This window comes from Halichoerus grypus, chromosome 4 (genome assembly GCF_964656455.1).
Source record: "Halichoerus grypus chromosome 4, mHalGry1.hap1.1, whole genome shotgun sequence".
Classification (NCBI taxonomy): domain Eukaryota; kingdom Metazoa; phylum Chordata; class Mammalia; order Carnivora; family Phocidae; genus Halichoerus; species Halichoerus grypus.
Window position 1 is genome coordinate 10740587 of NC_135715.1, and position 27873 is coordinate 10768459.

General features: G+C 44.1%; 1 protein-coding gene across 10 annotated transcripts in view; it reads left to right on the plus strand.

The window, feature by feature from the left end:
* The first annotated feature begins 2352 nt into the window (after nt 1-2352).
* GGACT (gamma-glutamylamine cyclotransferase) overlaps nt 2353-27873 on the plus strand; it is a 114474-nt gene continuing 88953 nt past the window's right edge. For 4 of the 10 annotated variants that reach the window (XR_013446868.1, XR_013446866.1, XR_013446869.1 and 1 more), the window contains exons 1-2: nt 2353-2472; nt 6472-6643. The gene's annotated coding sequence lies outside the window, so the exon portion shown is untranslated. The other 6 variants (XR_004919141.2, XR_013446867.1, XR_004919136.2 and 3 more) reach the window with 6 other exon arrangements.

Genomic DNA, 27873 nt, shown 5'->3' on the forward strand with positions numbered 1-27873 from the left:
AGGACATGGGGCCAGCCCCTTTCACATAAAGTAGCAGTGTATTTAGTCAAATATAAATATAAATCAGGCATCTACCTTATCTACCTTATTGCACAGAAGTCTGGAAAACAGAGCTTGGCAATTACCCACTTGGATTTAGATAACAACAATGGTCAAACTGGATAATTCCAATTAAAGATAATTTGTTGGTTTAAATCATTTGAGTTGATGAAGGAAATGTCTGCTGAGCTTTAAACCTACGTAAGTCATTTGCAGGCTTGACCCTGAGCCTGGAGGATATGGGAGATTTTAGATGGCAAAGTAATGGACCAGAATGAGCACAAAAACAGCTGATGGTAGGTGAACCCTTTTCGGCCAGTGACTCACCTCTACAATTTGGATGCAACCTGATAGCCTCCACCGGTCAACTCTGTTCCTAAACCTGTCAGAGCAGTTGGCTTGTAAAGCACTCTCGTGTAACCCACCAATACTAAACTGACAAGCCATGGACTCGTAACTGACCACTCAGTTTCCTTGAAAAACTATGTGACTCTCATCTTTCTAAAGGCAGTCCACACCGTTGCCTTTGCTGGGCAGTTGTATTCACACAGTGTCCCTGTGTGTGTGCTCATACACAAGGAAATCCTGGGAATCTAGATCCTATTCCAGTCTACCTGAACCAGAGTCTGCATTTTTAACCAAGATCTTCAGTTGATTCACATGCACATTTCAGTCTGAGAAGCACTAGAGCAAATCTTCACTAAATCATGGTTCTCAAACTTGAAAGTACATCATAAACATTAAAGGGCTAGGCCCCACTCCTGGAATTGGTGATTCAGAAGGTCTGCGGTGTGCCCTGAGATTTTGCATTTCTAAATTCCTAGGTGCTTTGATATTGCTGACTGGGGTCCAGCATTTTTGCACATTTTGCATTTACACATTTTGCATTTTTCACATTTGGAAAACTACTGCTTTAAATTATTTGTCTATGAGTTAGTTTTTGAGAGTTAGCTGAAGACTTCATCCCACAGAGCCTAATCTACGTTGAATCAGATTCCTTAGCCTTACCTGGTAATAAATGCAATTGAATGCTCACCTTGTCACCAACTTTAATTTTCCTTCACCAGAGGTATTATTGATTCATGTATTTGGCTCATTTTCTTTTGCCAACATAATTTGTCCTCCCTCAAAAAAGAAAAGAAAGGAATCATTTTTCATTTAAAAAAATTAAGGTGATTACTGCTACTCTTTAAATAAGTTGTTAAAAATATATGCTAGACAAGATTTTTTTTTAATATTTCAATGTAATTATGAACTTCTCAAGACAAGAAAGAACTCTATGAAATAAATTATGGCTTGTGAATCTGATCTTTTAGATTTCTTTTGGAATTGTACATCCATTCAAAACACAACCACATCTACATTATCGGAAATGTTTGGCTAAAAATCAAATCATAATAAAATTTCAACTAGTCCACATACATGAAAAAATGGAAGGTGCAGAAGAAGATTAAGGGGGATTATTGCTATTCCAGTAACTACTTATATATTTGTGTCTTTGAGGAGAAGTGGACCTCTATCGCTGTGCCCTTCTTGGTCACCTGGGTCCCAAAAGGAGCACTGCTTAAACCCAGAATGAACAAAGTCTCTAGAGAAAAATTCTCCTTCAGCTTTTGGTCTTCACTCTTCTAATTTCCGGGGTTCAAGTTTAGTCCTAGGAGCCAGGGAACCCACGGGAAGTCATTTCTTTCATTGTCCCCTACAACCACTGCTTTTTTAAAAAGGGAGGACATCAGAGGGGGAGACGAACCATGAGAGACTTTGGACTCTGAGAAACAAACTGAAGGTTCTAGAGGGGAGGGGGTGGGGGGATGGGTTAGCCTGGTGATGGGTATTAAAGAGGGCACGTACTGCATGGAGCACTGGGTGTTATACGCAAACAATGAATCATGGAACACTGCATCAAAAACTAATGATGTAATGTGTGGTGCTTAACCTAACATAATAAAATAAAATTAAAAAAATAAAAATAAAAAGGGAGAATAGGAGAATATGTGTTGGTATCGACTATAGGATTACGTGTATCCAGTATGATACCAGCGCTGAGTGTGGATGCTCTAGGGTGAGCCTTAGGTGATGTGCGTACCTGTCTTCCCGGATGCGTTCTCAGGGGCGCGCTCATTTCTGTGTGTGTATCTGTGGCGTGCCCCCGGGTGTGTCTGGGTCGCACACACAGCCAAGGCTGCCATGAGGCCCCAGGCGGGACGCATGCGAGCGGAGCGTCGGGGGCGGGGCGCCCCAGGTGTGCGCGGCGGCGTGGATCCCGGCGCGTGCCCAGGTGTATGCTCGGGGCCCCGGGCGGGCGGGTGCCGCGTCCCGCCTCCAGGGGGCGCCGCCGGGGGCGGCCTCCCGGGGGCGCCTGCGCCGGTCTCGCCCCAGATTTCCGCCCGCTGCCCGGCCGGCTGTCCCCGACCGCGCCGCGCTGTGCGGCAGGTGAGGCGCTGGGCGCGGGCCGAGTCGGGGCTCCTGTCCCCGCTCCCTCCGCGAGGGGGCTTTGGGGACGCCGGGGACTCGGGGCGTCCGTCCCTGCGCGGCGCGGCGCGTTCGCCCCCAGTGCGGCGGCCGCGGGAGCCGGGGAGGGAACGCGGAGGCCGGGGACCGAGCCTGGCGGCGAAGGGGCCGCGGGCGGCCTGCGGGCCCAGCCGGAAAACAGGGGGGCACCCGGCCACGACACGGGTCCCCAGAGCCGCTGCACGCGGCGGGACGCGGGCGCCCCCGCCAGAGTGGGCGAGGGCCGAAAGAGTTAGGAACGGTCTGCAGGTGTGGACGCTGCGCGTTCGTATCGGGAGACAGTGGTGATTATCCAGGAGGTAGTTTTAAAAACCAGCTCTCCGGTGAGCGAGGGCAGCGCTTTTCGGAAATTCTGTCTTTAATTTCGGAGATTCCTGTTTGTGAGGAAACCAAAAGCTGCCAAAGAAATCCAGAAACTTCTGGCATTTGTCAGTTTATGACCTGAGGTTTCTTTGGAGCTGTTAGGGACACGTCATGTCTGAATCATGGGGAGAAATGTCTCTTGCTGCCTTAATCGGCACGTCGGGTTACTGCGCATTCACTCCGTTGGCCAAAGATAACTCGGTCATTGCACTTGAAACCCTGTCAGTGCAGTTTTTTTAAAAGTACCTTCTTGACTCCAAGCTTGCCTTATTAAATAACTGATAAGAAAATGCATGAGACTTGTAGCCACTTTTTTAAAAGATTTTTTATTTATTCATTTGAGAGAGAGCACAAGCAGGGGGAGAGGCAGAGGGAGAAGCCGACTCTCAGCTGAGCGGGCAGCCCCACCGGGGCATCCATCCCAGGACCCGGAGGCCAGGACCGGAGCCCAAGCAGACGCCCAACCGTCTGAGCCACCCAGGCACCCCTGTAACCACTTTTTAAAAAGCAGATCATTCTTTTTGCCAAATGTCCTAGGGAGAAATCATGTATTAAAAACTAAAGGACAGGGATGCCTGGGTGGCTCAGTGGGTTATGCATCAGACTCTTGATTTCCGCTGAGGTCATGATCTCACGGTTTTGTGAACGAGCCCCAAACGTGGAGCCTGCTTAAGATTCTCCCTCTTCCTCGCCCTCTGCCCCTCCCCCCCCCATAAAAAAAAGCAAAACTAAACTAAAGGACACCTCTAAATCTGTTGGATTGACCTATATAAAGTGTAGGTCTCACACTGTCCTTATGTACTTTTTCCTATAACAGAAGACTATTCTCCCTGGTCTCATTCAATTTATTGAAATGCTAGTATGGAGAGCTCCTGCAGTTTGCCCTCATTTTCCCAAAATGCCTTGTTTTCCTGAAATGACTCCCAGGAGAAGCCAGAAGTTCCTGAATAAGCAGACAACCCTAGTAGAGTATTTGTATTTCAAAAGCTGAATTTGTAAAGTTAAATTAATTTCTAATTGGTGAATTTTTGTTCATAAATATTTTGGACTAGTTGACCTTGCCAACGCGTGTCTTAACTGTTAGCATCAGACCTAGAGAGGGTGGTTATTCATGCTGGCCTTAGCTATTGGGCAGCAGGAAGTACAAGAGAACAGAGACAGAGGCTAACCGTTTTTAAAATTATCTGTTCATTTTTTTTTTTTAATCTAGTGAGATCTCTTGAAAGTTCCAGCCTGTGTCAGCTCTTCTAAGTGGAGTCGCTGGAAGGCTTTGTACCCACAGTTAGCCAGGTGTTTTACCAGGGGGTAGGGCCCCCTGCAGACTGGTATGGAGGGGGATGAAGCATTGTTTGTTTGCAGAGGGACGGGTCCCAAGGAGAGGCGATGATAAGAGGACACATTCAAGCAATCTTAGCATTCTTCTCTAGAACATTCTCTACTAAGGGGCAAACCTTAGCAATTAGAGATTTTATTAAGAGAGCATCAGGTAAACATGACTAGCCTCTTATTTAACAGAAATTCATTCTTTAATTAAAGGTCTCACTCTTGTCAGTGAAGCTGCTCAGGGCAGGATAGCTTTGTTTAGGTTGGACCTGGCCTTGGACCTGAGAGCTGTATAGGCAGAGCTTACTGTGCACAGGGTGTTATTATACTCCTGCAGTGGAATTACAGAAACGACCCAGTTGCTAGGAGTCTCGGGGTTTGTATGGCATTTTGAGGTAACAGACACAGTAAGGAGTTGAAGTGTTAAGGATGAAAGAAATTTCAAAGAGGCAATGGTCTGTTGGGGCACAGCGAGATGAATTGTCGCGGGAGGACCTGGCTGGGGTCACATTTGGGCTGGACTTTGAGCAGGGAATAGAATTTTGATGGGCTAAGGAGTGGAATGGGGCATTCCTGGTGGCAGACACCATGAACAGGGGTAAGGAGCTTAAAATGTAACTATGTTCAGAGATAGAGGAGCAAAGGGTGTGCTGAGGCCGGACTCCGTGTCAGAATGGGTGAGGTGGGAGGCCCGCCTGAAGAGAAAGGCTGTCTGGCTGTAAACCCTACTTTTTTTTTTTTTTTTTTTTAAAGAAGGGGTGGGGCAGAGGAAGAGGGAGAGAGAGAATCTTAAGCAGGCTCCACAGTAGGCGTGGACCCAGACACAGGGCTCGATCTCACAGCCCTGAGATCAGGACCTGAGCCAAAATCAAGAGTAGGACACTTAACCGATTGAGCCACCCAGGCGTCCTTATGGGCTCTACTTTTTGATCAAGGTTTGGGGTTTTTTTTTCTTTTTATTAAAGCAAATGCAAAAGCAGAGGGAATAGTACAATGAATTCCCCATTATATTTCCACAAATAGATCGAACAGTTTGTTAAAACAATTTCTTTGGCCATTATCTGCTTCATCTTTTTTGTTGTGGAAGCGGTTTAAATTCCAGACGCCATATCACGTCGCCCTTAGATAGTGCAGTATGCGCTTCCAACGAAAGGTCTTTTTCTCATATAGCCTTAATACCATTGTCATCTCCTGATTGTATTGACAGTAATTCCATAATGTTTTCTAAGACCCAGTCCACAAAGTTCCTGGATCGCCTCAAAAATGCACTTTTACTGTTGGTTTGTGTGAGTTGGAATCCAAACAAGGTCCACACGGGGTATTTTGTTGAGTAGCTGTTACCTCTTTTAATCTAGGACAGGGGTTTGGCAGACTTTGTGAAAAGCTCCAGACACTAACTCCCACAGGCTTTGCTGTCTGTATGGTCTCAGTGGCAACTACTCAACTGTGCGTTCCTGCAAAAAGTAGCTGTAGATGATATGGACGCGAATGAGTGTGGCTGTGTCCCAATACAGTTTTGTTTTCAAGGCTTTTTGGTTTAAACTCCACTGGTAGGCTGGACTTGTTTGAGGGCCGGGGTTTGCTGACCCTGGTCTATCACAGTCCCAGTGAGTTCTTTAATGCCAATGATTTACTGGTGGCCTTTGGTTGCCTATAAATGCCTCACATTCTGGATTTATTTGGCTTTTTGTATAGTATGGTTTAGATTGCCCCTCTATCCCCTATATTTCCTATAAGCTGGACGTTAGATCTAAAGGTTTAGGTTAACTAGGTTTGGTTTCTCCATTTTTGGCAGGTGATTTGAATTGTTTTTTAATATAAATTTATGACTTTAAAAGACTCAGAAACCCTCATCCAAGAGGCTCAATATTCCTAAAATGGGCTTTGCCTGATGGCTGAAAATACACTTTTTTCTTTCTCATTTTATTTTCCTTACTTGAAGGAGAGGATATGGTTGCTGTTTCTCAAGGCAGGTTCTCAAGTTGAGAACTTTGAACCCCTCCGCTAGGTCAGTGGTAACTCTCCTCTGTTCAAGCCACCCTGTGGCCCCTCGGATGGTGGACCACATTTTCCCACTGAATGGAAATACCTTCCTTCCTGGGCCCAGGCCCAGGGTTTCCGATGCCATCCAGCAGAGGCTGGGTGGTTTGTTTTTGTTTTTGTTTTTGTTTTGAAGCCCCTTGTCTCTTAAACACTCAACTCTCTTCACTCGCCCTCCTCTTCATCCCCCGTCAGGACTGAGAGCTGGATACCTGGTCCATGGTCTACTGGTCACGCTGTGAGGTGTGAGTACTTACCCTGCTGTCCCATTTGGCAAGGATTCTGAAGTCAAAGACTTTGTAAGCTTTCACACTTCCTATGGTGCTGGATTCCAGGGTGACCCAGTTTTGAAGAAACAAGTTTACGGGTAAGAATTGTTTTTTCTTCTGTCCTAGTGTCTTACTCCTAAATCCTGGAGCACCAGAGGAAGTACCTTGACAAAGGTGACAAAGTACCGTGTCACTTGTGGAAGTCCTTGTCTTTCTGTTGTTTAAGGTTAAAGGTGAAACTGTTCATCCCTGTACTCATTTTTCCAGATAACATGTTATTGATCTTTTTCTTATTGATTTGTAAGAATTCTTTATACACTGGAGATACTAATATTTTGCCATATGTGTTACAACTGTTTCCCCCATTTTTTAACTTTGTTTACAGTATTTATGCTCTGCAGAAAATTTAACTTTATATAGGGAAAAAAATTCTAGTTTCCCCTTTATAGTTCCCTCGATTTATGTTTTGCTTAGAAAGACTTGTCCATTTCAAGATTGCTTTTTTTTTTTTGAAAGAATTAATAACACAGGTAAATGAATATGTGGTGAGAACTAGGAACATGTGATTCTGTAAAAGAAGAATATTGAGGGGCGCCTGGGTGGCTCAGTTAGTTAAGCATCTGGCTCTTGGTTTCAGCTCAGGTCATGATCTCAGCGTCATGAGATCAAGCCCCACATTGGGCTCCACCCTCTGTGTGGAGTCTGCTTGAGTTTTTCTCTCCCTCCCCTCCGCTTGCACTCTCTCCCTCCCTCTCTCTCTAAAATAAATAAGTAAATCTCAAAAAAAAAAAAAAAAACCAAAAAGAATATTGAAGGCGGGCTCTTTCTACTAGATCATATAATACTGAATTGATTAAATGTTGGTGTTAAGTATCACCCTACATTGATAAGTGTTGAAGTTGGGATTTGGGTTTTTGGAGGATCATTCTATCATCACTTCTGTATAGATTTGACTTTCCATAATAAAAAAGTTTTTCTTAAAAAAAAAAAAAGAATAGTAGGGGGAGAAACCATCTTTGTCCCATTTGTTCATATTCAGCAACTATGAAGCTTCTCTGCGTTGAACACTGGGGCTGTTGTGTTAAGAAATGCACAGGATCTTGGAACTTAGATTTCTCACACGGGGGACAGGTGTTAATGCTCGGTTAAGGGCAACAACTCCTTTGTCAGACCACCTGGCTTCAAATCCTGGCTCTGCCACCTACCAGCTGGGTGATTTTGACCTTTCTAATTTAAAAAAATAAGGGATAATAATTATGTCTACCTGATAGGCTTGTTGGGAGGATTGAATGAGAAAACCCATGAAAAATCCTTCTTTAGGTACTTAGTACTTAGTAAATGCTCAATAAACGTAAGCTCTGAAGGAGAGAATAGCTGCAGTCAAGCAAGCACTGAGCTGGAGAGGTGTAGGTGCCGAGTGAGTGTATGGAGTGGGGGTCATGACCTGTCCTGGGTAAGTAGGTTTGGGAGAACTTTTCAGGGGAAAAGACCTTTGGGCAGAGATGTGAGATGTGGAAGATGTTGTCTTTTAATTCCAATGAAAATATGCTTGCTTGGTGAGGTGAGAGAAGGGGGTGCAGGCACATGCAGAGGCCCAGGGACGAGGAGCAGGGCTGCCTGGTGCTGCCGGAACAAGGTGGCTCCAACTTCATGGCTTAAAACAACACACATACTTACTCGTCTTATGGTTCTCTAGGGCAGAAGTCAACACGGGTCTCACTGGCTGAAATCAGGGCGTCAGTGAGGCTGTGTCCCTTCCAGAGGCCCTGGGGGAGAATCTGTTTTCTCGCCTTTTCCCACTTGGAGAGGCCACCGGCATTCCTTGGTTCATGGCCCCCTCCCTCCACCTTGACAGATGGCATTTTGTCCCCTTGCCCTTCCGCCATGGTTACAGCTCTCTCTGCCCCCAGCCAGGAAAGCTGCTACACTTTGGAGGCCTCGTGTGGTTAGATCGGGCCCATTTGGATAATCCAAGATGATTTCTGCATTTTAAGGCCCTCAACATTAATCACATCCCTTATGCCATGCAAGGTAACATGTTCACAGGTTCCGGGGATCTTTGGGAGGCCTTCATTCAGTCACCTCACCTTGTGCTGCTGTAGCTGCTGCCGGATCAGGGCAGCGCTCCAGACATTTGGGACCATCACGTAGTTCTTACCGGGCGCTAATAATCCCCAGGGTGTGGTGCCTCAGCTCGTCCCTGCTGACACGGTGACTCCAGATGCTTGGGTACTCTCCTTCAGCATTGGGAAGAGAGGCTTCTGGGTGAAGGAGACAGATGAGCTCCACTGAACAGCGGTCAGAACCCTTGACTCACTCCTGTGCGCCGTCCTCCCCACGGGTCAGTCCTGCCTCTGCGCCCCGATGGGGCCGTTGCTGCTTGCGGCTCTTCGACCTTTTACTTTTCTCTGCTATTTTTGCCTGTGTAATTGTTTTTGCACACTAGCCTTAAACGCTGCTGGACTATTTCAAACAAAATTCATGCTAAACTATTTAGCATTAGATGAGAACCTCATTTTGATTCCCACATAGTATCTTCCACTTAATAGGCCACCAGTAAGAAAGATATTTCCAGTTGGTTGAGAGTGTTATTGGAACTCTGATATTTTGAGTTATGTCAGAATAAATTAGAGTGAGAAAGAGTAAATTAGACTTCTCCTATTATGCTGTCCTCTCCTCCATGTGTTCATATTACTGCATCTATCTTTAAACTTGTGAGTGTTAGTTACCTCTTCCTGATGTTGTCACCTGCACTTAGGAGTACGCAGCAGATAAGTTAATGAAAATTATTAATATTTCTTCATCTCATGGTGATTCTACTAATTTATGAGCATTAAATGAGATTTGAGAAGCATTCTTTAAGCCATTACTTGTACCATTATGAAGCCCTTATTTGTGAGAAGAATCACAACTGCCTGGACTCTCTCCCTCAACTTGGCTTTCTGTGAAGTTAAATACAGAGTATAAAAGCCTAGTAAAAACTATAAGGGGAAATCACAATTGACCCTTGAACAACACAGGTTTGAACTTTGTGAGCCCACTTATATGCAGCTTTTGTTTTTTGATAAATACAGTATTTGTAAATGTACTTTTCTTCCCCATGATTTTTTAAACAACATCTCTTCTCTAGCTTACTTTATTGTAAAAATACAGTATATGATACATATAGCATACAAAATATGCATTATTTGACATACATGTTACAACTAGGGCTTCTGGTCACCAATAAGCTCTTAGTAGTTAAGTTTTGGGGGAGTCAGAGTTATACTCAGATTTTTCGAATGCAGGGTGTTGGTGCCCCCAACCCCAGTGTTGTTCAAGGGTCAACTGTAGTGTATCTTATATATGAATAAAGAACAGTTAGGGCATTTGGGGGAGTATTTATGAAGATCAAGTCACTGTTTTTTTCTCTCTCAGCATTTATTATGAACGTACTCAAAAGGAGAGTACAGTAAACCTTAAACCTTCATGAACCCACACAGCATCAGAAATCCGTGCACCATGCTGGCTTTGCCACACTGTTCCATTTGCCCTTCTCCCTTTGTTTTTTTGAGGGTTTTTTTTTTTTTTTTTGAGGTTTTTTTTGCTTGCTTCTGGAGAATTTTGAAGCAAACGCTAGAAATCATGTCATTTTATTACTAAATATTTTAGTATGAATTTTTTTAAAGTTTAGTTTTTTACGTAACTATAGTCCTACCTAACAATGAATGAAACATCCTTAATATCATCTAATACTATATTCAAATATCCCCATTTGCCTAAAAAGGTCTGTGCAGTTGGTTTATTCAAACCAGAGTCAAAACAAAGCCCATTCATTATATTTGGTTTTTACATCTCCTAAGTCTCTTTTAATAATAAATATTGATGTATGCCAGGCATTAGCTTAATTCAGAGTTCTCTTATTCTTACTTTTACCTCTTATTTTTAACTGTTTAGAGTAGTTACATACTCTCATACTTTCATTATTACTAGAATTTATATAAAGTAAAATTGGCCTTTTTTCTTATATAATTCTGCAAGTTTTAAAATTGATTGATGTAACCCTCATCACAGTTCTTTTACAGAACAGTTCCACCACCAAAAAAAGCCAGAAAACAAAACCAGAAAATACCAAGCCCTCCCTCATTCTGTCCCATTTTAAGTCAAACCCTTCCCCTAATTGCTGACAACCCTTGACCTGGTCTCCATCTATTTTTTTTTTTTTTTAGTATTTGTTTATTTATTTACTTATTTATTTATTTGAGGGGGGCGGAGAGAGAGCATGAGGTCGGGGGCAGGTCAGAGGGAGAAGAAGAGAGAATCCCAAGCAGATTCCACACTGAGTGCGGATTCCAATGTGGGGCTTGATTCCAGGACCCTGAGACCATGACCTGAGCTGAAATCAGTAGTCAGATGCCTGACCAACTGAGCCACCTAGGTACCTGGATCTGTCTCCATCTAGAAAAGTTTTGCCTTTTCACATGTCACATAATGAATGTCACATAAATGAAATTAAATAGTATACAACCTTTGAGACTGGCTTCTTTCACTCAAACAACATCTTTGAGATTCTTCCATGTGTGTATTCTTTTTTACTGCTGAGGAGTGTATTCCATCTTATGGGCATACCCCAGTTTATGTATCCATGTACTGTTGAAGAACATCGGATCCTTTACAGTTTGGGGGGGATTATGGATAGAGCTGCTACAAACATTGGTATATAGGTTTTTATGTGATCAAAATTTTTCATCTTTTTAGAGCAGATTCCCAGGAGCAAAATGGCTGGGTCATACGGTAAGCGTATGCTTAACTTTTTGAGAAACTGCCAAACTTTTCCAGAGTGCCTGTACCCCATCATTTTGCATCTCAACTAACAATGTATGAGAGTTCCAGTTGCTCCGTATTTTTGTTAGCACTTGATATTGTCAGGTTTTTTTAATTTAAGCCCCCCTAATAGATGTGTTTTTTTTTAAATTATCTGATTTCAGTTTTTTGAGTATTATGAAAAGTTATTTTTAATAACTCTTGAATAAATTACTGAATTAAATTTACTTTATATACCTGTTATAAAAATAACTATTTCTGGTTTTCTGGTGATATTCCATATTTAAATATGGTAAATATTCTATATGGAAAATATTAAATTAAAACCAGAATGTTATTTAGAGAGGAGACTTTAAGTCTCACCAGTGGACACATCATATTTGGCAGAGGATTACAGAATAGTATCTGAATACATTTTGCAGTGATCCATTCATTATATGCATCTTGTGCATGTCTCATTTCTGTTTTATCATTGGTAACCAACAGTGCCATAACTGCTTTTGCCAGTTTTCTGTTAGGTTAGATTGATCAGGGAGGGGGGGCTCCTGGGTGGCTCAGCCAGTTAAGCTGATTCTTGACTTCATCTCAAGTCATGATCTCAGGGTCGTGAGATGGAGCCCCACGTTGAGCTTTGTGCTGGGCGTGGAGCCTGCTTAAGATTCTCTCTCTCTCCCCCTCTGCCCCTACTCTCCCCCCACCCCTGCCTCTAAAAACAACAACAACAACAACTTTATTAAAAAAAGAAAAAGATTGATCTGTGAATAGTAAATTACATGAGAGCAGCTGGATATAAGCAGAGAGCTCAAGGAAGAAAACCATTTGAAATTTGTTTGTGAAATAAAGATCATGGTCCTCTCTTTGGATGGTCTCACTGGTCGCTATTGCCTGAAAGTGTGGAGTTGCCTCCAGGATTAATTACCTAAATGTCATTGCTAATGTTGTCCCTCCCTTCTCGAATTAGATGAAACTGTGGAAGTCTCAGGGTGGACAGGGTCATTGCTGAGGGACGGCCCTGTCACGTCTCACCCATCAGCTGCTATGGTTTGAGCTTCCAGTTGGTAGTATCATTTAAACAGAGTGGAAATTACCGTCATCTAGAATCTCTCTTCGACTTCTGAAAAGTTGCTGAAGAGTTAGGCCTATTGACGGAGCTTCCTCTGTAACACAGGGGCGTTAGGAAGAAAAACTGAGCCTGACAAAGGAAGATGGAGGACAAGTTGCCGATGGGCTTGATGTTGTTGTGGTACGAAGCCTGAGAGGCCAAGTGTTAGGAAAATTTGGTTCAAAATGTAAAGAATGGGAGGGTTTCCGTGGCTAATTCACTTTTGGTTTAAAATTTACAGTAATTGACCCTTACGTTAATTGGGATTGGAATAAATTAAAAATAGTGAAGGAATAGGAAGGTTGTTAACCTTCATTGGACCTAAGTCTTTGTTTTGTTTAAAAACTTATTATAGATGTTGTTTAAACTTTATTCCTGTTGATATTAATAAAGTGCTATAAATGCGCATATATACTGGGGGAGTGGAGGAAGGGGCAATAGACACGTACTGGGGCCTTAAGTTGGGGTTTCAGAATACCAGACTAATACACGTGCTGCCCCCTGGTGGCAGCGTATTAAACAGTGCCGTTCAGAGGTGAGGCATTCTGGAGAGCCCAGTCCTAGTTGTACGAGAGGATTGTAGGGGGAGTCAGGAGATGTTATCTCTTTCCAGCTCTGTTCATAATTGTTACCTGTATGATCTTAGGCGAATCATTTAGTATGATTACAGCCTAGATTTCACTTCTTCACCTTTAAAATGTAATTTTGAAAGTTTTTTCCAGCTTTCACATCTTGAAATTCTCTGACGGTAATACCACATATTATATACCAAAAGATGTCAAGTTTCACTTTTTCCTTTAGCAGCTAAATCCTAACAAATCCCAGATATTTATTTAAGAAAGCAGACTCTAGAGTAACTCCTGAGGCTTGATGTGGAGTCATCTCTGCATAGATTTATCTGTAGCATAGTCTATCACTAATCAGTATGATGATCCTGCATTATGAGGAAAGCTTACAAGTCATATCACCTAAAAAATAATTTTATTTTTTATTGTGATACAAAAATAACAAAATTTACCACCTTAACCATTTTTATGTGTACAGTTCAGTAGAGTTAAGTATATTCAGTGTTGTACAACACACCTCCAAAACTGTTTCATCCTGCAAAACTGAAACTGTGAGCCTATTAGACAGCAACCCCCCCTCCCCCCAGCTCCTGGCAACCACGTTCTACTTTCTGTCTCTGTGAATTTGACTCTTCTAGGTACCTCATGTAAGTGGAATCATACAGTATTTTTCTTTTTGTGACTGGCTTATTTTATTTAGTGTAAGGTCCCTAAGGCTTGTCCATTTTGTAGCATGTGACAGCATTTCTTTCCTTTTTAAGGCTGAATATTGCATATAGATACCACATTTTATTTATCCAGTCATCTATTGATGGACACTTGGGTTACTTCCACTTCTTTGCTCTTGTGAATAATGCTGCAATGAACAAGGAGGTGCTGCGTCATTTTTAGTCTACAGTGTTTACTAACGCAGTGAGGGTTTATACAATTATTTTCCGTGCATAAAAGGTTAAACTTCATTATCAAGAACACCATTCAATCATGCTAGAAAACATGGCTTTTTGTGTGGATGAGTAAAAAGGAAGTAACATTTATTGGACATACAAACTACATGCCAGGCACTTTTATATCTGTGATACATTCTGTTGTTTAGTCCTTAGAGTAATTCTGTGATTTGCCCTTCTCTTGGAAGGGGACTAATACTTACTAAGTCACTGTGTGGCAGAATTTTTATATACGTTATTTCATATAATCCTCATATATTAACCCTTGAGGTGGGCATTATTTTCCCCATTTTTTAGGTGATGTAACTGAGGTTCACAGAGATGAAACACCTTGAACAGGTCACATAGCTAAAGGGTAGCAGGGGTTTACCTGACCGTGAGGTGAAATGCATCTATTTCAGAAGTATATGAGTTCCTCATACACCATGCTTTCTCCTGCTTCCAGAAGTAACCCTGTACATCTATGATCTGAAGGATGTTGGAACAATGTCAAGAAATTACACTGCTATAATACTTTATAAATAGAAAAACTTCTGTAGTGCCTTTCCATTAAATAGCAGTCCTCGGGTCTTCCTTGCAGAGAAACGGCATTGATTCAGATGAATTCATCTGCAGTGTATCAAGGCTTACCTCCTGGGTGATTTTACAAAATAAGTCTCCCTAGGACTTCCAAAAGAGTGGTTCTCATGTGTCAGCCCCCCCCCATTTCTGAGGTTATCTTCCACTGTATTATTTCCCCCTTTTTCTTTTTCCCTTTCCTTTGGCTTGGCAGAGAGCTTGGACTGGTTTCACTTCTCTCTGCCCGCATCTCTCTTGAACTGTGTGCTGGTTGGGGTTGGAGTTTTGATCTACTCCTTGCATAGTGTTCTTACACAGGTAAAGGGCTATAATATGTCCTCAGAGGTGGTGGTTTTCTTGGAGTGTCAGCAAGCTCTTGTAAAGGCCCCTTGCACCATTTTCTCACGTATGGGATGTTTAGATTAATAGAGAAGTAGTCATACAGCAGCTGAGCACCATTTAAGCTTCTCTAAGAGTTCCTGCCCTTAGGATGACTCACTGTGGGAATTTAAAAACCTAGCGATAGGTGAGAGTCGACAATGCTTCAAGGTCTTCAGTTATTCCTGAAAGCAGGATATCGGCCAGTAAGTAAAGAAGTGGGAGTGGCAGAAATTGTGGTCACTACCAAATATCCAGTCTCTCCTTCCTTAGTTACTGATCTGCAGTTTTATTCAGAGTGACAACGTGCCTTGGGTTGCGGTCAAGGACAGGATGCAGAAATCTGTGGGACTTCTGGGAAGTTTTGCAAAGGAAGGAACCCGAGTCACCTGGCAGTCGGTCCTGTTCCTCACCCTGCCCTTCATGGTTCCTACTCCTGTGCATGAAGACATTATGGCCAATGGACTGCCAGCCCTCTTTTCTTGTTAGAGGACCTGGAAAATGGAAGCCACATGCTAGCAGCAACACAGGAGCCTGGTGGCCCCCAACTCTTTCCGTGCTCTTGTGAGTGCCCCTGTGCATTGCAGCTTTGCAGCTCCTCACGTAAGGAGATGAAGTCACTGTCTCCACGCCTTGCATCTGGCGTGGGGAGTCCCAGGCTGAGTGGGGTGAGTAGGCTGTCCTTTCAGTGGGTCTTCTTGATGTGGGGTGTCCGAGCCTGAGTGGCAAGAGGACGGTTTACCTGCAGGCGAGATGGTTGTCACTGAATTTGGAAATTAGTTACATGTGCAAAGATTGACCACATAATTAACTGTACTAAAGATAATGTGAGTCAGTTCGCTGCTGTTGAAGGGAGTTGCCAGTACAGAAATTTCGAGAATTAGGTTGAACCCTGTGCTGTGAATCAGGTCAGGTGTGTGGATGTGAACTCATGGTTTTCAGTACACACTGATGTAAATATGTATGAATGTATTTATGTGTGTGTGTGTTTCTATGTTTATATATATAGATAGACATGTATGTATTCCGCTGAGGGAGTCTGTTTGGGCAGATCATACCGCAGGACCAACAGGCACACTTCACACGCAGATCTTGGCTTCTAAATACCATTTTCCACCGCAGGTAGGAACAGAGCTCCTTGGGGAAATGGCCAGTTCCAGGCCTGGGACAGAGAACGTCCAAGACGAGAACATCTTGTGCCAGAAAGCAAGGAGGTGCACTCTGAGGACTCAGTGGCGGAAGCAGTTCTGCTCATGAGGGAGGACTGCACAGGGGAGATGACGTTTGAAGTGACCTGGATACTTTGAAGGATGAGTAGGATTTTGCCAGGCAGCATGTTGAGGAAGGAAGAAGTTGCTTAGGGGCAGCCGTATGAGCGGAGAAGGGGACAGATGACACCTGCCACAGAGCAGTATAAGGCGTGGCCTACATGTGGCCGAAGAGAAAAATGGGGCTGGACAGTGATCGGCCTGTGTGAGCCACAGGCAGAAACTCAGACTTGACTCTTCTGAATGTGTTGTCTACAGCCACATAACAAATGACCCGCAGTATCAGTGAGTGCGGACAACATGCATTATTCCCCGGTTTCTGCTGGTGAGAACCTGGGAGCTGTTTGGCTGTGTGGCTTCAGGGTCTTAGAAGGCTGCAGTGAGGAAGGGTGTTGGCCGGGTTTTGCTCTTCTCCAGACTGACTGGGGGAGGATCTCACGCACGTGATAGCCAGCAGGCCCTGGGCCCTTTCCAGCTCTGGGCAGAGACCTCAGTTCCGCTCGCATGGGTGTCTCCTCGGAGAGTCTGACAGCATGGCAGCTGGCCTCCCTCACGGCGAGGGGTTTGAGGGAGAGAATGCACCAGAGAGCCCCCCGATGGAAGCCTAGTTTTCATAACCTCACCTCAGAAGTCACAGCCCATCGCGTCCTCTGTATTGTGTTCCCTTGAAGCAAGTCACTAAACTGGGCCTTTGCGCAGGGGGCAGGAATCACACAAGGACATGATCACGGGGGTACAGGATCGATGCGGCCGTCTGACAGGGTGCCCCCCAGAGCCCAGGCCAGGAACGGGGAGGGCACAGTTCTGCACACGCCTGCGGGGAGGGTGGGGGAGGGCAAGCCTAGGGGCAGTGAGACCATTTAGGAGGTGGCCATCCAAGATGATAAATTAAGTGACCTTGTTATCAATACCTGGGAGCGGTCAGGGTGGGAAGAAGGAGGGCTTGGGGCACCAGGTGGTGTGGTGCCTCCCAGTTACGGGCACGCACGGGGCCGCCGCAGGGGCTGCTTTCCCATTCCGTATTGTTCAGATTGGCTCGTGGACCTCAGTGGTGAGAAACCAGCTTCTGCAGAGAGAGTTTTGCAGGAAACAAAGAGCTGCTGGGCAGTTACCTCGTTTTAAAAACACAGGCTCACGTTGTACCAATCCCTTCCATTTTATCTCACACAAGGGGCAGTGGAAGGTTCCTCGGCTCTCGTGGCGGACTGCACCAGCCTTCCCAATTCTAGCCAATCCCTCTTGGAGGTCAGCGCTGTGATCTTCAGTCAGGGCCTCTGAAGGACGGCTTCTCCTTCCTGACGTCCCCCCTTTGTTTGAAGTCTGACCTGAACACCAGTGACTTTAAAGAATGATGTTTTCACGGAGATTTGGTGTTTTTTAATTTCAGGCCTGGCATCAGCAAGCCAATCTAAACAAGATTACCTGTGAATTTGGGGAGTGGACATACAGGGCCACAGGACTGGGGAGGGGAAGTGCCCAGGCCATCACTTGTGGAACATTACAGAGAGAGAAAAAGCCCTTCAGGTTTACTTCACTCCAGTCTTTCCCTTGCATCATTATGGTCAAAGTTAAAAACAAGCCTGAAGACTGTCCTTTAACCCTGGGTGATTCCTGGGAATTCAGCCGCCTGAGGGAGTGGTTACATCATGCTTCTGCAAGGTGTGAAGCAGGCCCCTGGGCTTCCCTCCCCCATGGAGGCCCGGCGGCCGCCACCACGCGGGGCACACCCGGCTCGGAGCCTGCAGGAGCCCTGTGCTGTGTTATGCTGGTGACACCAGGTGTTGAAAGTAAAAAATGTAATTTATTCCACATTTTTAACATGATTATTCTTGTTGCCTAATATTTGTACTTAAGACGGACTTTGAATAATAAGAGAGTAAAAACATGACGCTCCTAGAACATTTGTGTTCGGTGATACTATTTAGGGAATGCTCTCACAGTTACAGAAAATGATGGGGCACTTTAAAGGCCTAATATGTACTGAACATGGAAGGGACCACCTTTTAGTTTCCTAGGATCTTTTTCTATATTATCTTTATTTTTATGTGTTTTATTTTCCTTTTTGTGTCACTTGGACAATTGAAGCATTTTATTTTTAAAGATACAGGTTTCCACACATTTTAAATGTTTAACATTTGGAAAATTTGCTTTTCTGGTTAATTGAACTTTCCATATAGATGAAGGTTAAGCAAAAATCTTTTCTAGAAAATCTCGTGAATTAGTATGCCTTCCCTGTTTTTAAAGTAAATAGAGCATAGTGAAGCCTCTTCCACCCCAAAATTAGTAATTCTAAAGTAGCATCAGCATAAAACTAAAGAACCTTACTCACAATAGGAAAGATATGGAAACAACCAAAGTGTCTGTCAACAGATGAATAAAGTGTGTGTGTGTATAATATTCCATTATATATGGAATTATACATATATAAAATGTTGGAATTTTATATACTATTATTCATATTAGGTGTATTATATGCATATCATATATGTATATTATTCAACCATAAAAAAGAAGGAAATCCTGCCATTTGCAGCAACATGGATGGACCCGGAGAATGTTATGCTAAGTGGAATTAGCCAAACACAGGAAGATAAACTCTGTATAATGTCACTTATATGTGGAATCTGAAAATGTTGAAATCGTAGAAGCAGAGAACAGAAGGGTGATTGCCAGGGACTAGGGGGAGAGGGAAATGGGAGCTGGTGGGCACAGGGTACAAAATTCAGCTGCGAGGAATCCGCTCTAGGGATGCACAGTGACCCTGTGGGGTGAGGGGTGTGTAATGAGCTTGATGGTGGTGGTCATTTCACAATGTGTCCATGTGTCAAAGCATCACATGTATACCCTAAATATGCACAGTTTTAATTTGTCAACTATACTTCAATAAAGCTGGGGGGGAAAACCCTGAAAGACCCTTCCCTAAGTGGGAAAGACTCACTGAGAAATTAATAGTTTCCCAAAAGATTAATCACTAGAGAGCTTTTTAAAATGTTGCATTTTAGGGGTGCCTGGGTGGCTCAGTCAGTTAAGCGTCTGCCTTCGGCTCAGGTCATGATCCCAGGGTGCTGGGATCGAGCCCCACAGTGGGAAGCCTGCTTCTCCCTCTCCCACTCTCCCTGCTTGTGCTTTCTCTATCTCTGTGTCTCAAATGAATAAATAAAATCTTAAAAAAAAAGTTAAAAAAATTAAAATGTTGTATTTTATTATAAATACAGTTTCCTGTTTCCAACTTCAGACTTACTAAATTAAACTCTCTGGGGAAGGAGCCCAGAAACAGATATGGTGAAACTTCCCCTGTGTTTCAGGAGCTCAGCCAAGTCGGCTCTGCAGACCCCAGGCTCCCCTCCATTCACCCTCCCCTCCCCGTCAGGCCCTGTCCTGGGCTCCTGCCAGCCCCGCCCTCCTGGGGGGGCAGGTCTCGCCCATCTCCTGCTGGGAATGCCGCCCCCTCCCACCCTCCTGTTTCTCTCCAGGATGACCTTTGCCCTCCCTTCAGGGTAAGTTGCCGTCCACATCACACAAAGAGCAGAATTCGTCTCTCCCTTTCTGTACAGACACTGTCCCCTGGTCACTCAAGACATTATATTCTAATAGTATATTGTATGTGTATCTTCTTAAAGATTTTAATTTAGAGGTTTTAAAGATTTTATGTATTTATTTGACAGACACAGTGAGAGAGGGAACACAAGCGGGGGGAGTGGGAGAGGGAGAAGCAGGCTTCCCGCGGAGCAGGGAGCCCGATGTGGGGCTCGATCCCAGGACCCTGGGATCATGACCTGAGCCGAAGGCAGACGCTTAACGACTGAGCCACCCAGGCGCCCCTAATTTAGAGTTTTTATTGAGGTGAAATTCACATAACATAAAATTCACTATTTTTAAAGTGAAGAATTCAGTGATACTCAGCACTTTCATAATGATGTACGACCACCTCCATCTAGTTCTGGAACATTTTCTTCGCGCTGAAAGAAAACTGCATGTACGCTCGACACTCACTTCCCAACCCTCATTCCCCTCAGCCCCTGGCAACCACATGTCTGCGGATGATTGACCTGCCCTGGTATTTCATATCCTGGAATCCAATGCCGTGTGACCTTAGGTCTAGCTTCCTTCACTTAGGATGTGTTCCAGGTTCACCCACGTTGTATCCTGTGGGGGTTCAAGCAACAGAGTGTATGGAGGCGGGAGTCCAGGGCAGGGCTGATTTCTCCTGAGGGCTCTCTCCTGGGCTGGCAGACGGCAGCCCTCTCCTAGTGCCCTCACGAGGCCGCTCCTCAGCTCCAGCGTCCCTGCTGTCTGTGGGTCCAGCTTTCCTCTTCTAAGGACACTAGTCAGACTGGATTAAGGAGGCTCAGCCTGAAGACCTCATTATAACTCAGTAACCTCGTTAAAGACCCTGTCTTCAAATACAGCCACATTCTGCAGTGCGGGGGCTTAGGGTTTTAACCTATGAAATTGGTAAGGGGGCACAATTCAGCCCGTAACAATCAGTATATCTTGTTTAAAACTTAGTTTTTACACCACTTTCCACTGTAGAGTTCTCTGAGCACCTGCCCCATCTTCCTTCTAGACTTTAAGCTTGAGGGCATAGCTCATGTCTGTCCTCACAGCGTCAGCAAGCTCTGGGTGGATGCCAAGCACTGTGCCACTGTCCAGACCCAGGACAGGCAGATGAGTGATCACTTTGTGTCCCCCGTCTGCAGTAAGTACACAATACGTGTGTCTCCAATGAACTAATGATCCTTGTAACTCTGGTCGTCGGAGAAGGCAGTTTTAAACTAAATACCTACTTGGAAATTGTTTTGTTGTCATTTCTTTCTTTCTGATCAAAATAGAGAAAAGAATTGGCTAATTGAGAGTTCCCTGGACCAGGCAAACGTACTCATTCATTTTCTCCACACATGATGTGTTATGGGGAACAAGTTAAAAATGTGTCACTTGTCCTTCAGGAATTGAGTAAGAGAGAAAATAACCAGAACGTAGGGCAGAACGTGACCAGCGCGCTCAGATGCAGAGAAGGCTTTGGGACAGAGGCAGGATCTGAGCTGAGATTTTAGGGATGGGTTGGATCTGGCCAGGAAGGTATACATGTGGTGGTTCAGGTACTCATAGAAGATTAGGATTAGGGGGAGGCCGGGGAGGGTTCAGGGAACAGCAGCAGGACAGGTTGGCGGGGTTCAGGCTATAATTACAGGGTGGGAGTGCAAACAGCCGGACAGGACGCAGGGCTGTCCCGAGAGCCGCCTGGAGCCCCTGAGCCCCCCTCAGGGTGAAGATGGGGGGCTGGGGCTCCTGGAAGGGAGAGTTCTGGTGGGGACTGTAGCTGTTTGGAGGTGGGTAAGGGCTTGAACTCCGGAGTCAGACTGGCTCTGCTATTTACAGCGGCGTGACTTTGGTCAGGTCAGCACTGCTTAGCTGCGCCCTCTGTCTCCACGCCTTCATGGGCAGAATGGAAAGGAAGGAGCCCACTTCACAGGTGTCCGTAAGGATTAAATCAGCTAAGGTGTGTCAGGTGCTTGGAAGTACACCCGGCTCCGTGTGTGGTAGAGGTGCCGACTGTGAGTGTTAGTCACACCAGGTTGGGAGAGGCTGGTGAGCTTTCAAGGAAATACTGCTTTTCTTGCAAAACTGAAGTGTATGTGTGAGAATGGAGATCAAGATGTCAGCCTCCCCTGAACTTAGTTGAATAGAGTATCTAGAGTATTTATGTCAAGTGTACGCGACCGGAGGAGCGCACAGGGGGCGGGCAGGGCTGGTCATTTTATGGAAAAATAAAATTTCACGGTGCTTCTGTGTGCATCCAGTAATAGCATTATGGCAGAGACGGTGAGGTAGGCAAGATGGGTGTTTCCTCCCTGTGAGGCTGAGTGGAGTCCCCCAAGGGCTGCCCCAAATCCAGTCCTTTTGAACCCGACTACGTCACACGGCTTGGGAGAGGAGCCCAGGCAATAAGCGTCTGTCTCCAGTAACTACTCGGAGCAGGGAGACTCTGGAGAGTGATCTTTTGAGCAGAATTAGTATTTTTCTATTTGTCTATTTCCTAGAAAGTAACTCTGCTATGGTCTGAATGTTTGTGTGCCCCCAAAATTCCTATGTTGAAATCCTAACCTCCTTTGAGAGGTGATTGGGTCACGAGCGTGGAACCCCCATGATGAGATTGGTGCCCCCACAAGGAGACCCCAGAGAGCTCCTCCGGCCCCTCCCCCGGCCCCCTCATATGGGAGGCCACAGTGAGAAGATGCGACCCTTGAGCCAGAGAGTGGCCCCCCAGACACGGAATCTGCCGGAGCCTCATCTCGGGTTTCTGATAGCCTCCAGAACCGAGAGAAGTAAGTGTGTGTTGTTTATAAGTCACCCAGTCTGTGGTATTTTTGTTATAACGGCCTCAACTGACCCTCGTTTGTTGGGTACCTCTACGCACGGGGCTCCATGCTGGGTGCTTCACTTGTGTTATCTCGGGGGGGGGGTGGCCCACCCTACTTCCGTGAAGTGCTACTGTGTGATTGGACAGAGAAGGAAACTGAGGCTCAAAGGCTCGGTCATTTCCAGTGTCACTGCCCAGGCTTGTCTGATCCTGAAGCCAGTCCCACAACGGGCAGTGCTTCTGCCCATCTCGGGGCCCTGGGTAAAAGTGTGAAAAGCACCCCCAGTAAGCAGCATCGCTGAGTTCTAAGTAAGGGAATGTTTACTGCAGACTTGTTTTTATTCTGGAGATAGCAAAAGGGGACCACTTGGAGAATGTTTGGCTTCTGAAAATCACATTTTGAAATAGGCACCATGTCTCAAAAGAGCCCTCACTGGCAAGACAAGCTCTACAATGGGTCAGAAATGGGAGTAATGGAGCAAAAGGTAACAATCAGGAATAAGCAACTCTCTGGGGCAGTTTGTAATATGGAAATTTTGCTTATATGAGAAAATGAGAACCAAAAGGAAATATAAAACAGAGTTCAGGGAAGTTTAGATAATTAATGGTGAGCTCAAGGAGGTTTAGATCATTAATGGCAAGTTAATAAGAAATGTAACTTGAAATACTGAAACAGAATTTAAAATGTTCCAGGAATATTAATGTTTAATGAGACAGGTGAGTATAGTCAGGAGCTTACTTATGGGTGCAGAGTCAGGGAGAAAGGAGGTGTTCCTTGGGACTGGGCAGATGAGACAGTGTGTGACTATTGGGTGGTCTGGGGGCATGTTGTGATCAAATGACCCCCATCGTCGTAAGCCCTGGAAGAGATGGGGTGGGGAGTGCAGCCTGCGCTGTCGGAGACATTCTGCAGAGCACAGAGTTCCCCACATCTACATCAGTCTTGTTAGCTCGCATGCCCTAGTGCTTCAGAAAACCTCTGCACTGTATTGTAGGACGCTGTGTCCCAGGCGCGCGTGCACACACACACACACACACACACACACAACTTGGACAAGAGTCTAGGAAAACAAAGATTATGTGAAGAAATGGAAATGTCTATAACAAAAAACCCCAGGCAATCAAAGGCATAGAATGAGGTCAAGTGATGATGGGTGTGTGTTTGGGGTCGGGGGTGGTTGTTATTAGGTGAAAACAGTAGAAACGGGCATTGCGTGTCTGAGGCCGAACCAGGTGCTCCATGTCCTTATGAAAGCTTCGCAAGGGCCTGGCTGAGGAAGGGGTTTTTCACCCAGCCAGGAAATGGGTCATTCCTGGTGGGGGCTCTGGAACTTGAACCGGGGGCAATTCTGCCTTGTTTCTGGATGTAGACTTGAGTTAAGCTGCCCTGGGTAAAAGCTAAGAAAAAGAGAATATAAAGAGACTTTTCAGCCATCTTTATTGAAATTGGAACAGAGAGGAATGGATAAATCAGTTTGGGAAAGATAAGGCCTGACATTTATGGAGTCTTAACCTATTACAGAAAAGCAAGTCCAGGGGCGCCTGGGTGGCTTAGTCCAGCTTAGCATCCGACTCTTGGTTTCCGCTCAGGTCATAGTCTCAGGGTGGTGAGATCGAGCCCCGCGTCAGGTTCTACCCTCAGCACAGAGTCTGCTTAAGACTCTCCCTCCCCGTCTTCGGTGCCTACCCCCGTGTGCCCTCCCTCTCTCTCTCTCAAATAAATTAATAAATCTTTTAAAAAATAAAAAAAGAAGAAAGGTAAGTACAGGGGCGCAGGGCTGGCTCAATCAGTAGAGCACGTGACGTTTGACCTCAGGGTTGTAAGCTTGAGCCCCATGTTGGGTGTAGAGGTTGCTTAAAAATTAAAAAAAATCTTAAAAAAAAGCAAGTATAATCATAGTGGATAAAAGGACTTTGTACAAATATTGATGTTTGGCCAGTCTTTAAAAAATAAATTGGCTTTATTGATTTATGTGAGATGAAATTCACCTATTTAATATTTGAAGTTCAATAATTTTTTTTAAAGTTCATATATACTCATGTACTCACCACCATAATCAGACACAGAACATTTTCATCAACCCATAAAGTTACCTCCCACCCCTTTGCAGTCAACTTTCACTGTCCTACTCCCGGCCCGAGCAGCCACTCCTGTTTTCTGTCCCTATGATTTGTTTTTTCCAAAATGTCAGTAGACGTTCATCAGATAGCATCTAGTCTTTTGCATCTGGCCTCTTTCACTCAGCATATGCAACCGAGATTTATCCATATTATTACACCTGTATTCCTCAATGTTTTACGCATTCTCAAGTTGATGGACGTTTGGGTTGTTTCCAGCTATTGCCACTGTGAACAGAACTGCTGAGACATTCATGTACAGGTCTTCATGTAGGTATGTGAAATTATTTATCTTGGGCATATTCCCAAGTGTGAGATTGCTGAGCTGTATGGTAAATATATGGTTAATTTTTAAAGATTGTTTTCCAGAGTTGCTGCACTATTTTCTGAAAGCAATGTATAAGGGTTTCAGTTGCCCTACATCTTTGCTAACACTTCATATTAGTAGTCTTTTCAATTTTACCCATTCTGTGATGGTATCTCATTATAGTTTTTGCCTTTCCCTAATGACCAATGACAGTAAGCATCTTTTCATGTGCTTATGAGATTCATACATCATTAGTAAAGTGTTTAAATCTTTTGCCCATTTTTAATTGGATTGTTTTTCTTCTTCTTGAGTTTTAAGAGTTCTTTGTAGGGGCGCCTGGGTGGCTCAGTTGGTTAAGCGTCTGCCTTTGGCTCAGGTCATGATCCCGGGGTCCTGGGATCAAGCCCCGTGTTGGGCTCCTTGCTCCGCAGGAGGCCCGCTTCTCCCTCTGCCTCTGTTCCACTCCCTCTGCTCCAACCCCTGCTCGTGCTGTATATTCTGGACGTGAGTAATTTATCAGATACATATAGGCATACACTTTTATTGCACATCACTTTATTGCACTTTGCAGATACTGCATTTTTTTTTTTTTTTAACAAATCAGTTTGTGGCGCCCTGTGCCAAGCAAGTCTGTCGGAGCCATTTTTCCAGGAGCATTTGCTCCCTTCATGTCTGTGTGACACATTCTGGTACTTCTTGCAATATTTCAAGCTTTTCCATTAATATTGAACAGCTGAATAATGCAGGGGTTAGGGATGCCCACGCCCTGCACAGTCCTGCACAGACCCAAATCTGCATGTGACTTTTAACTACTAATAGCTTACAGTTATCAGAAGGCTTACTGATAACATAAACAGGTGATTAACATGTATTTTGTATGTTATATGTATTACATGCTGTAGTCTTGCAACAAAGTAAGTTAGAGAAAAGAAAATGTTATTAAGAAAATCATAAGGAAGAGAAAAAGCATTTACAGGACTGTATTTATCAAAAAGAACTTACATATAAAGGGACCCATGCAGTTCAAACCCATGTTGTTCAAGGGTGAACTGTATTTGTTATCTGTGATCAGTGATTACAACTCACTGAAAGCTCAGATGGTTAGCATTTTTTAGTAATGAAGGATTTTTAAATTAAGGTATGTATAGTTTTTTATTCATAATGCTATTGCACACTTAATAGACTATAGTATAGTGTAAACATAACTTTTATATGCCTGGGAAACCAAAAATTTCATTTGATTTCTTTGTTGTGAATTGCAGTGCTCTGGAATCGAACCCGCCATATCTCCAAGGTCTACCTGTGTGTGTTTTGGAGATATTTTCCCCAAGCTGAGTTTGCCTTTCCATTTAATCATCAGAGCCTTTTGAGAGCAGAAGATTTTGATTTTGATGAAGTCCGACTTATACATGTTCTCTGTTTATTATTTGTACTTTTTGTGTCCTAATAAAAGCTTTTCTTCTAGAATTTTAGTCTTTACAGTTGTATACATTTTGAGTTAATTTAAGTATATGGAGTGAGATAAGAGGTTCTGTTTGTTTTGTTTTGTTTGCATACAGGTATATCCTGTTATCCAACACTATTTGTTTTAAAGACTGTCCATTCTTGAAAGACCTTGGTACCTTTATCAAAGTGTGGGTCTACTCCTAGGCTCTCTATTCTGTTCCACTGATTTTTTTTAACCAGTTATTTTTTATTGAGATGTAATTCACATACCGTAAAATTCACCATATCGAAGTGCATGATTCAGTGGTTTTTAGTATATTCACAAGGTTGCGCAACCATCACTACTGTCTAATTCTACATTTCCATTACTCCAAAAAGAATATTCCATTGATTTTTTTCAGCTTTGTTGAGATGTAATTGTTGTATGAGTTTAAGGCATACAATGTGTTGATCTGACACATTTATATATTGCAATATGATTACCACCATAGGGTCAGCTAATACCTCTATCATGTCACATATTTCTTTTTTTTTTTTAAGATCTTATTTATTTATTTGAGAGACAGAGCACAAGCAGGGGAAGTGGCAGGCAGAGGGAGAAGCAGGCTCCCCGCCGAGCAGGGAGCCCGATGTGGGACTTGATCCCAGGACTCTGGGATCATGACCTGAGCCAAAGGTAGACGCTTAATGGACTGAGCCACCCAGGCGTCCCAAATCATTTCTTTTTTTTTAAGTTTTTTTTTTTTTTTTAATTTTTTTATTGTTATGTTAATCCCCATACATTACATCATTAGTTTTAGATATAGTGTTCCATGATTCATTGTTTGTGCATAACACCCAGTGCTCCATGCAGAACGTGCCCTCCTCAATACCCATCACCAGGCTAACCCATCCTCCCAACCCCCTCCCCTCTACAACCCTCAGTTTGTTTTTCAGAGTCCATCATCTCTCATGGTTCTTCTCCCCCTCCGATTTCCCCCCCTTCATTCTTCCCCTCCTGCTACATTCTTCTTCTTCTTTTTTTCTTTCTTAACATATATTGCATTATTTGTTTCAGAGGTACAGATCTGAGATTCAACAGTCTTGCACAATTCACAGCGCTTACCAGAACACATACCCTCCCCAGTGTCCATCACCCAGTCACCCCATCCCTCCCACCCCACCCCCCACTCCACCAACCCTCATTTTTTTTTAAGTTTTATTTAAGTAATCGCTACACTGATCATGGGGATGAACTCAGAACCCTGAGATCAAGAGTCGCATGCTCTACCAACTGAGCCAGCCAGGTGCCCCTATCATTTCTTTTTTGTGGTGACATTTAAGATCTATTCTCTTAACTGTCCAGTATATAATACAGTATTGTACACAGTATTCACAATGCTGTGCATTAGATTCCCAGAACGTGTTCATCTTCTAACTGGAAGTTTGTGCCCTTTGACCAACATCTCCCCATTTCCCCCAGCCCCAGCACCTGGTA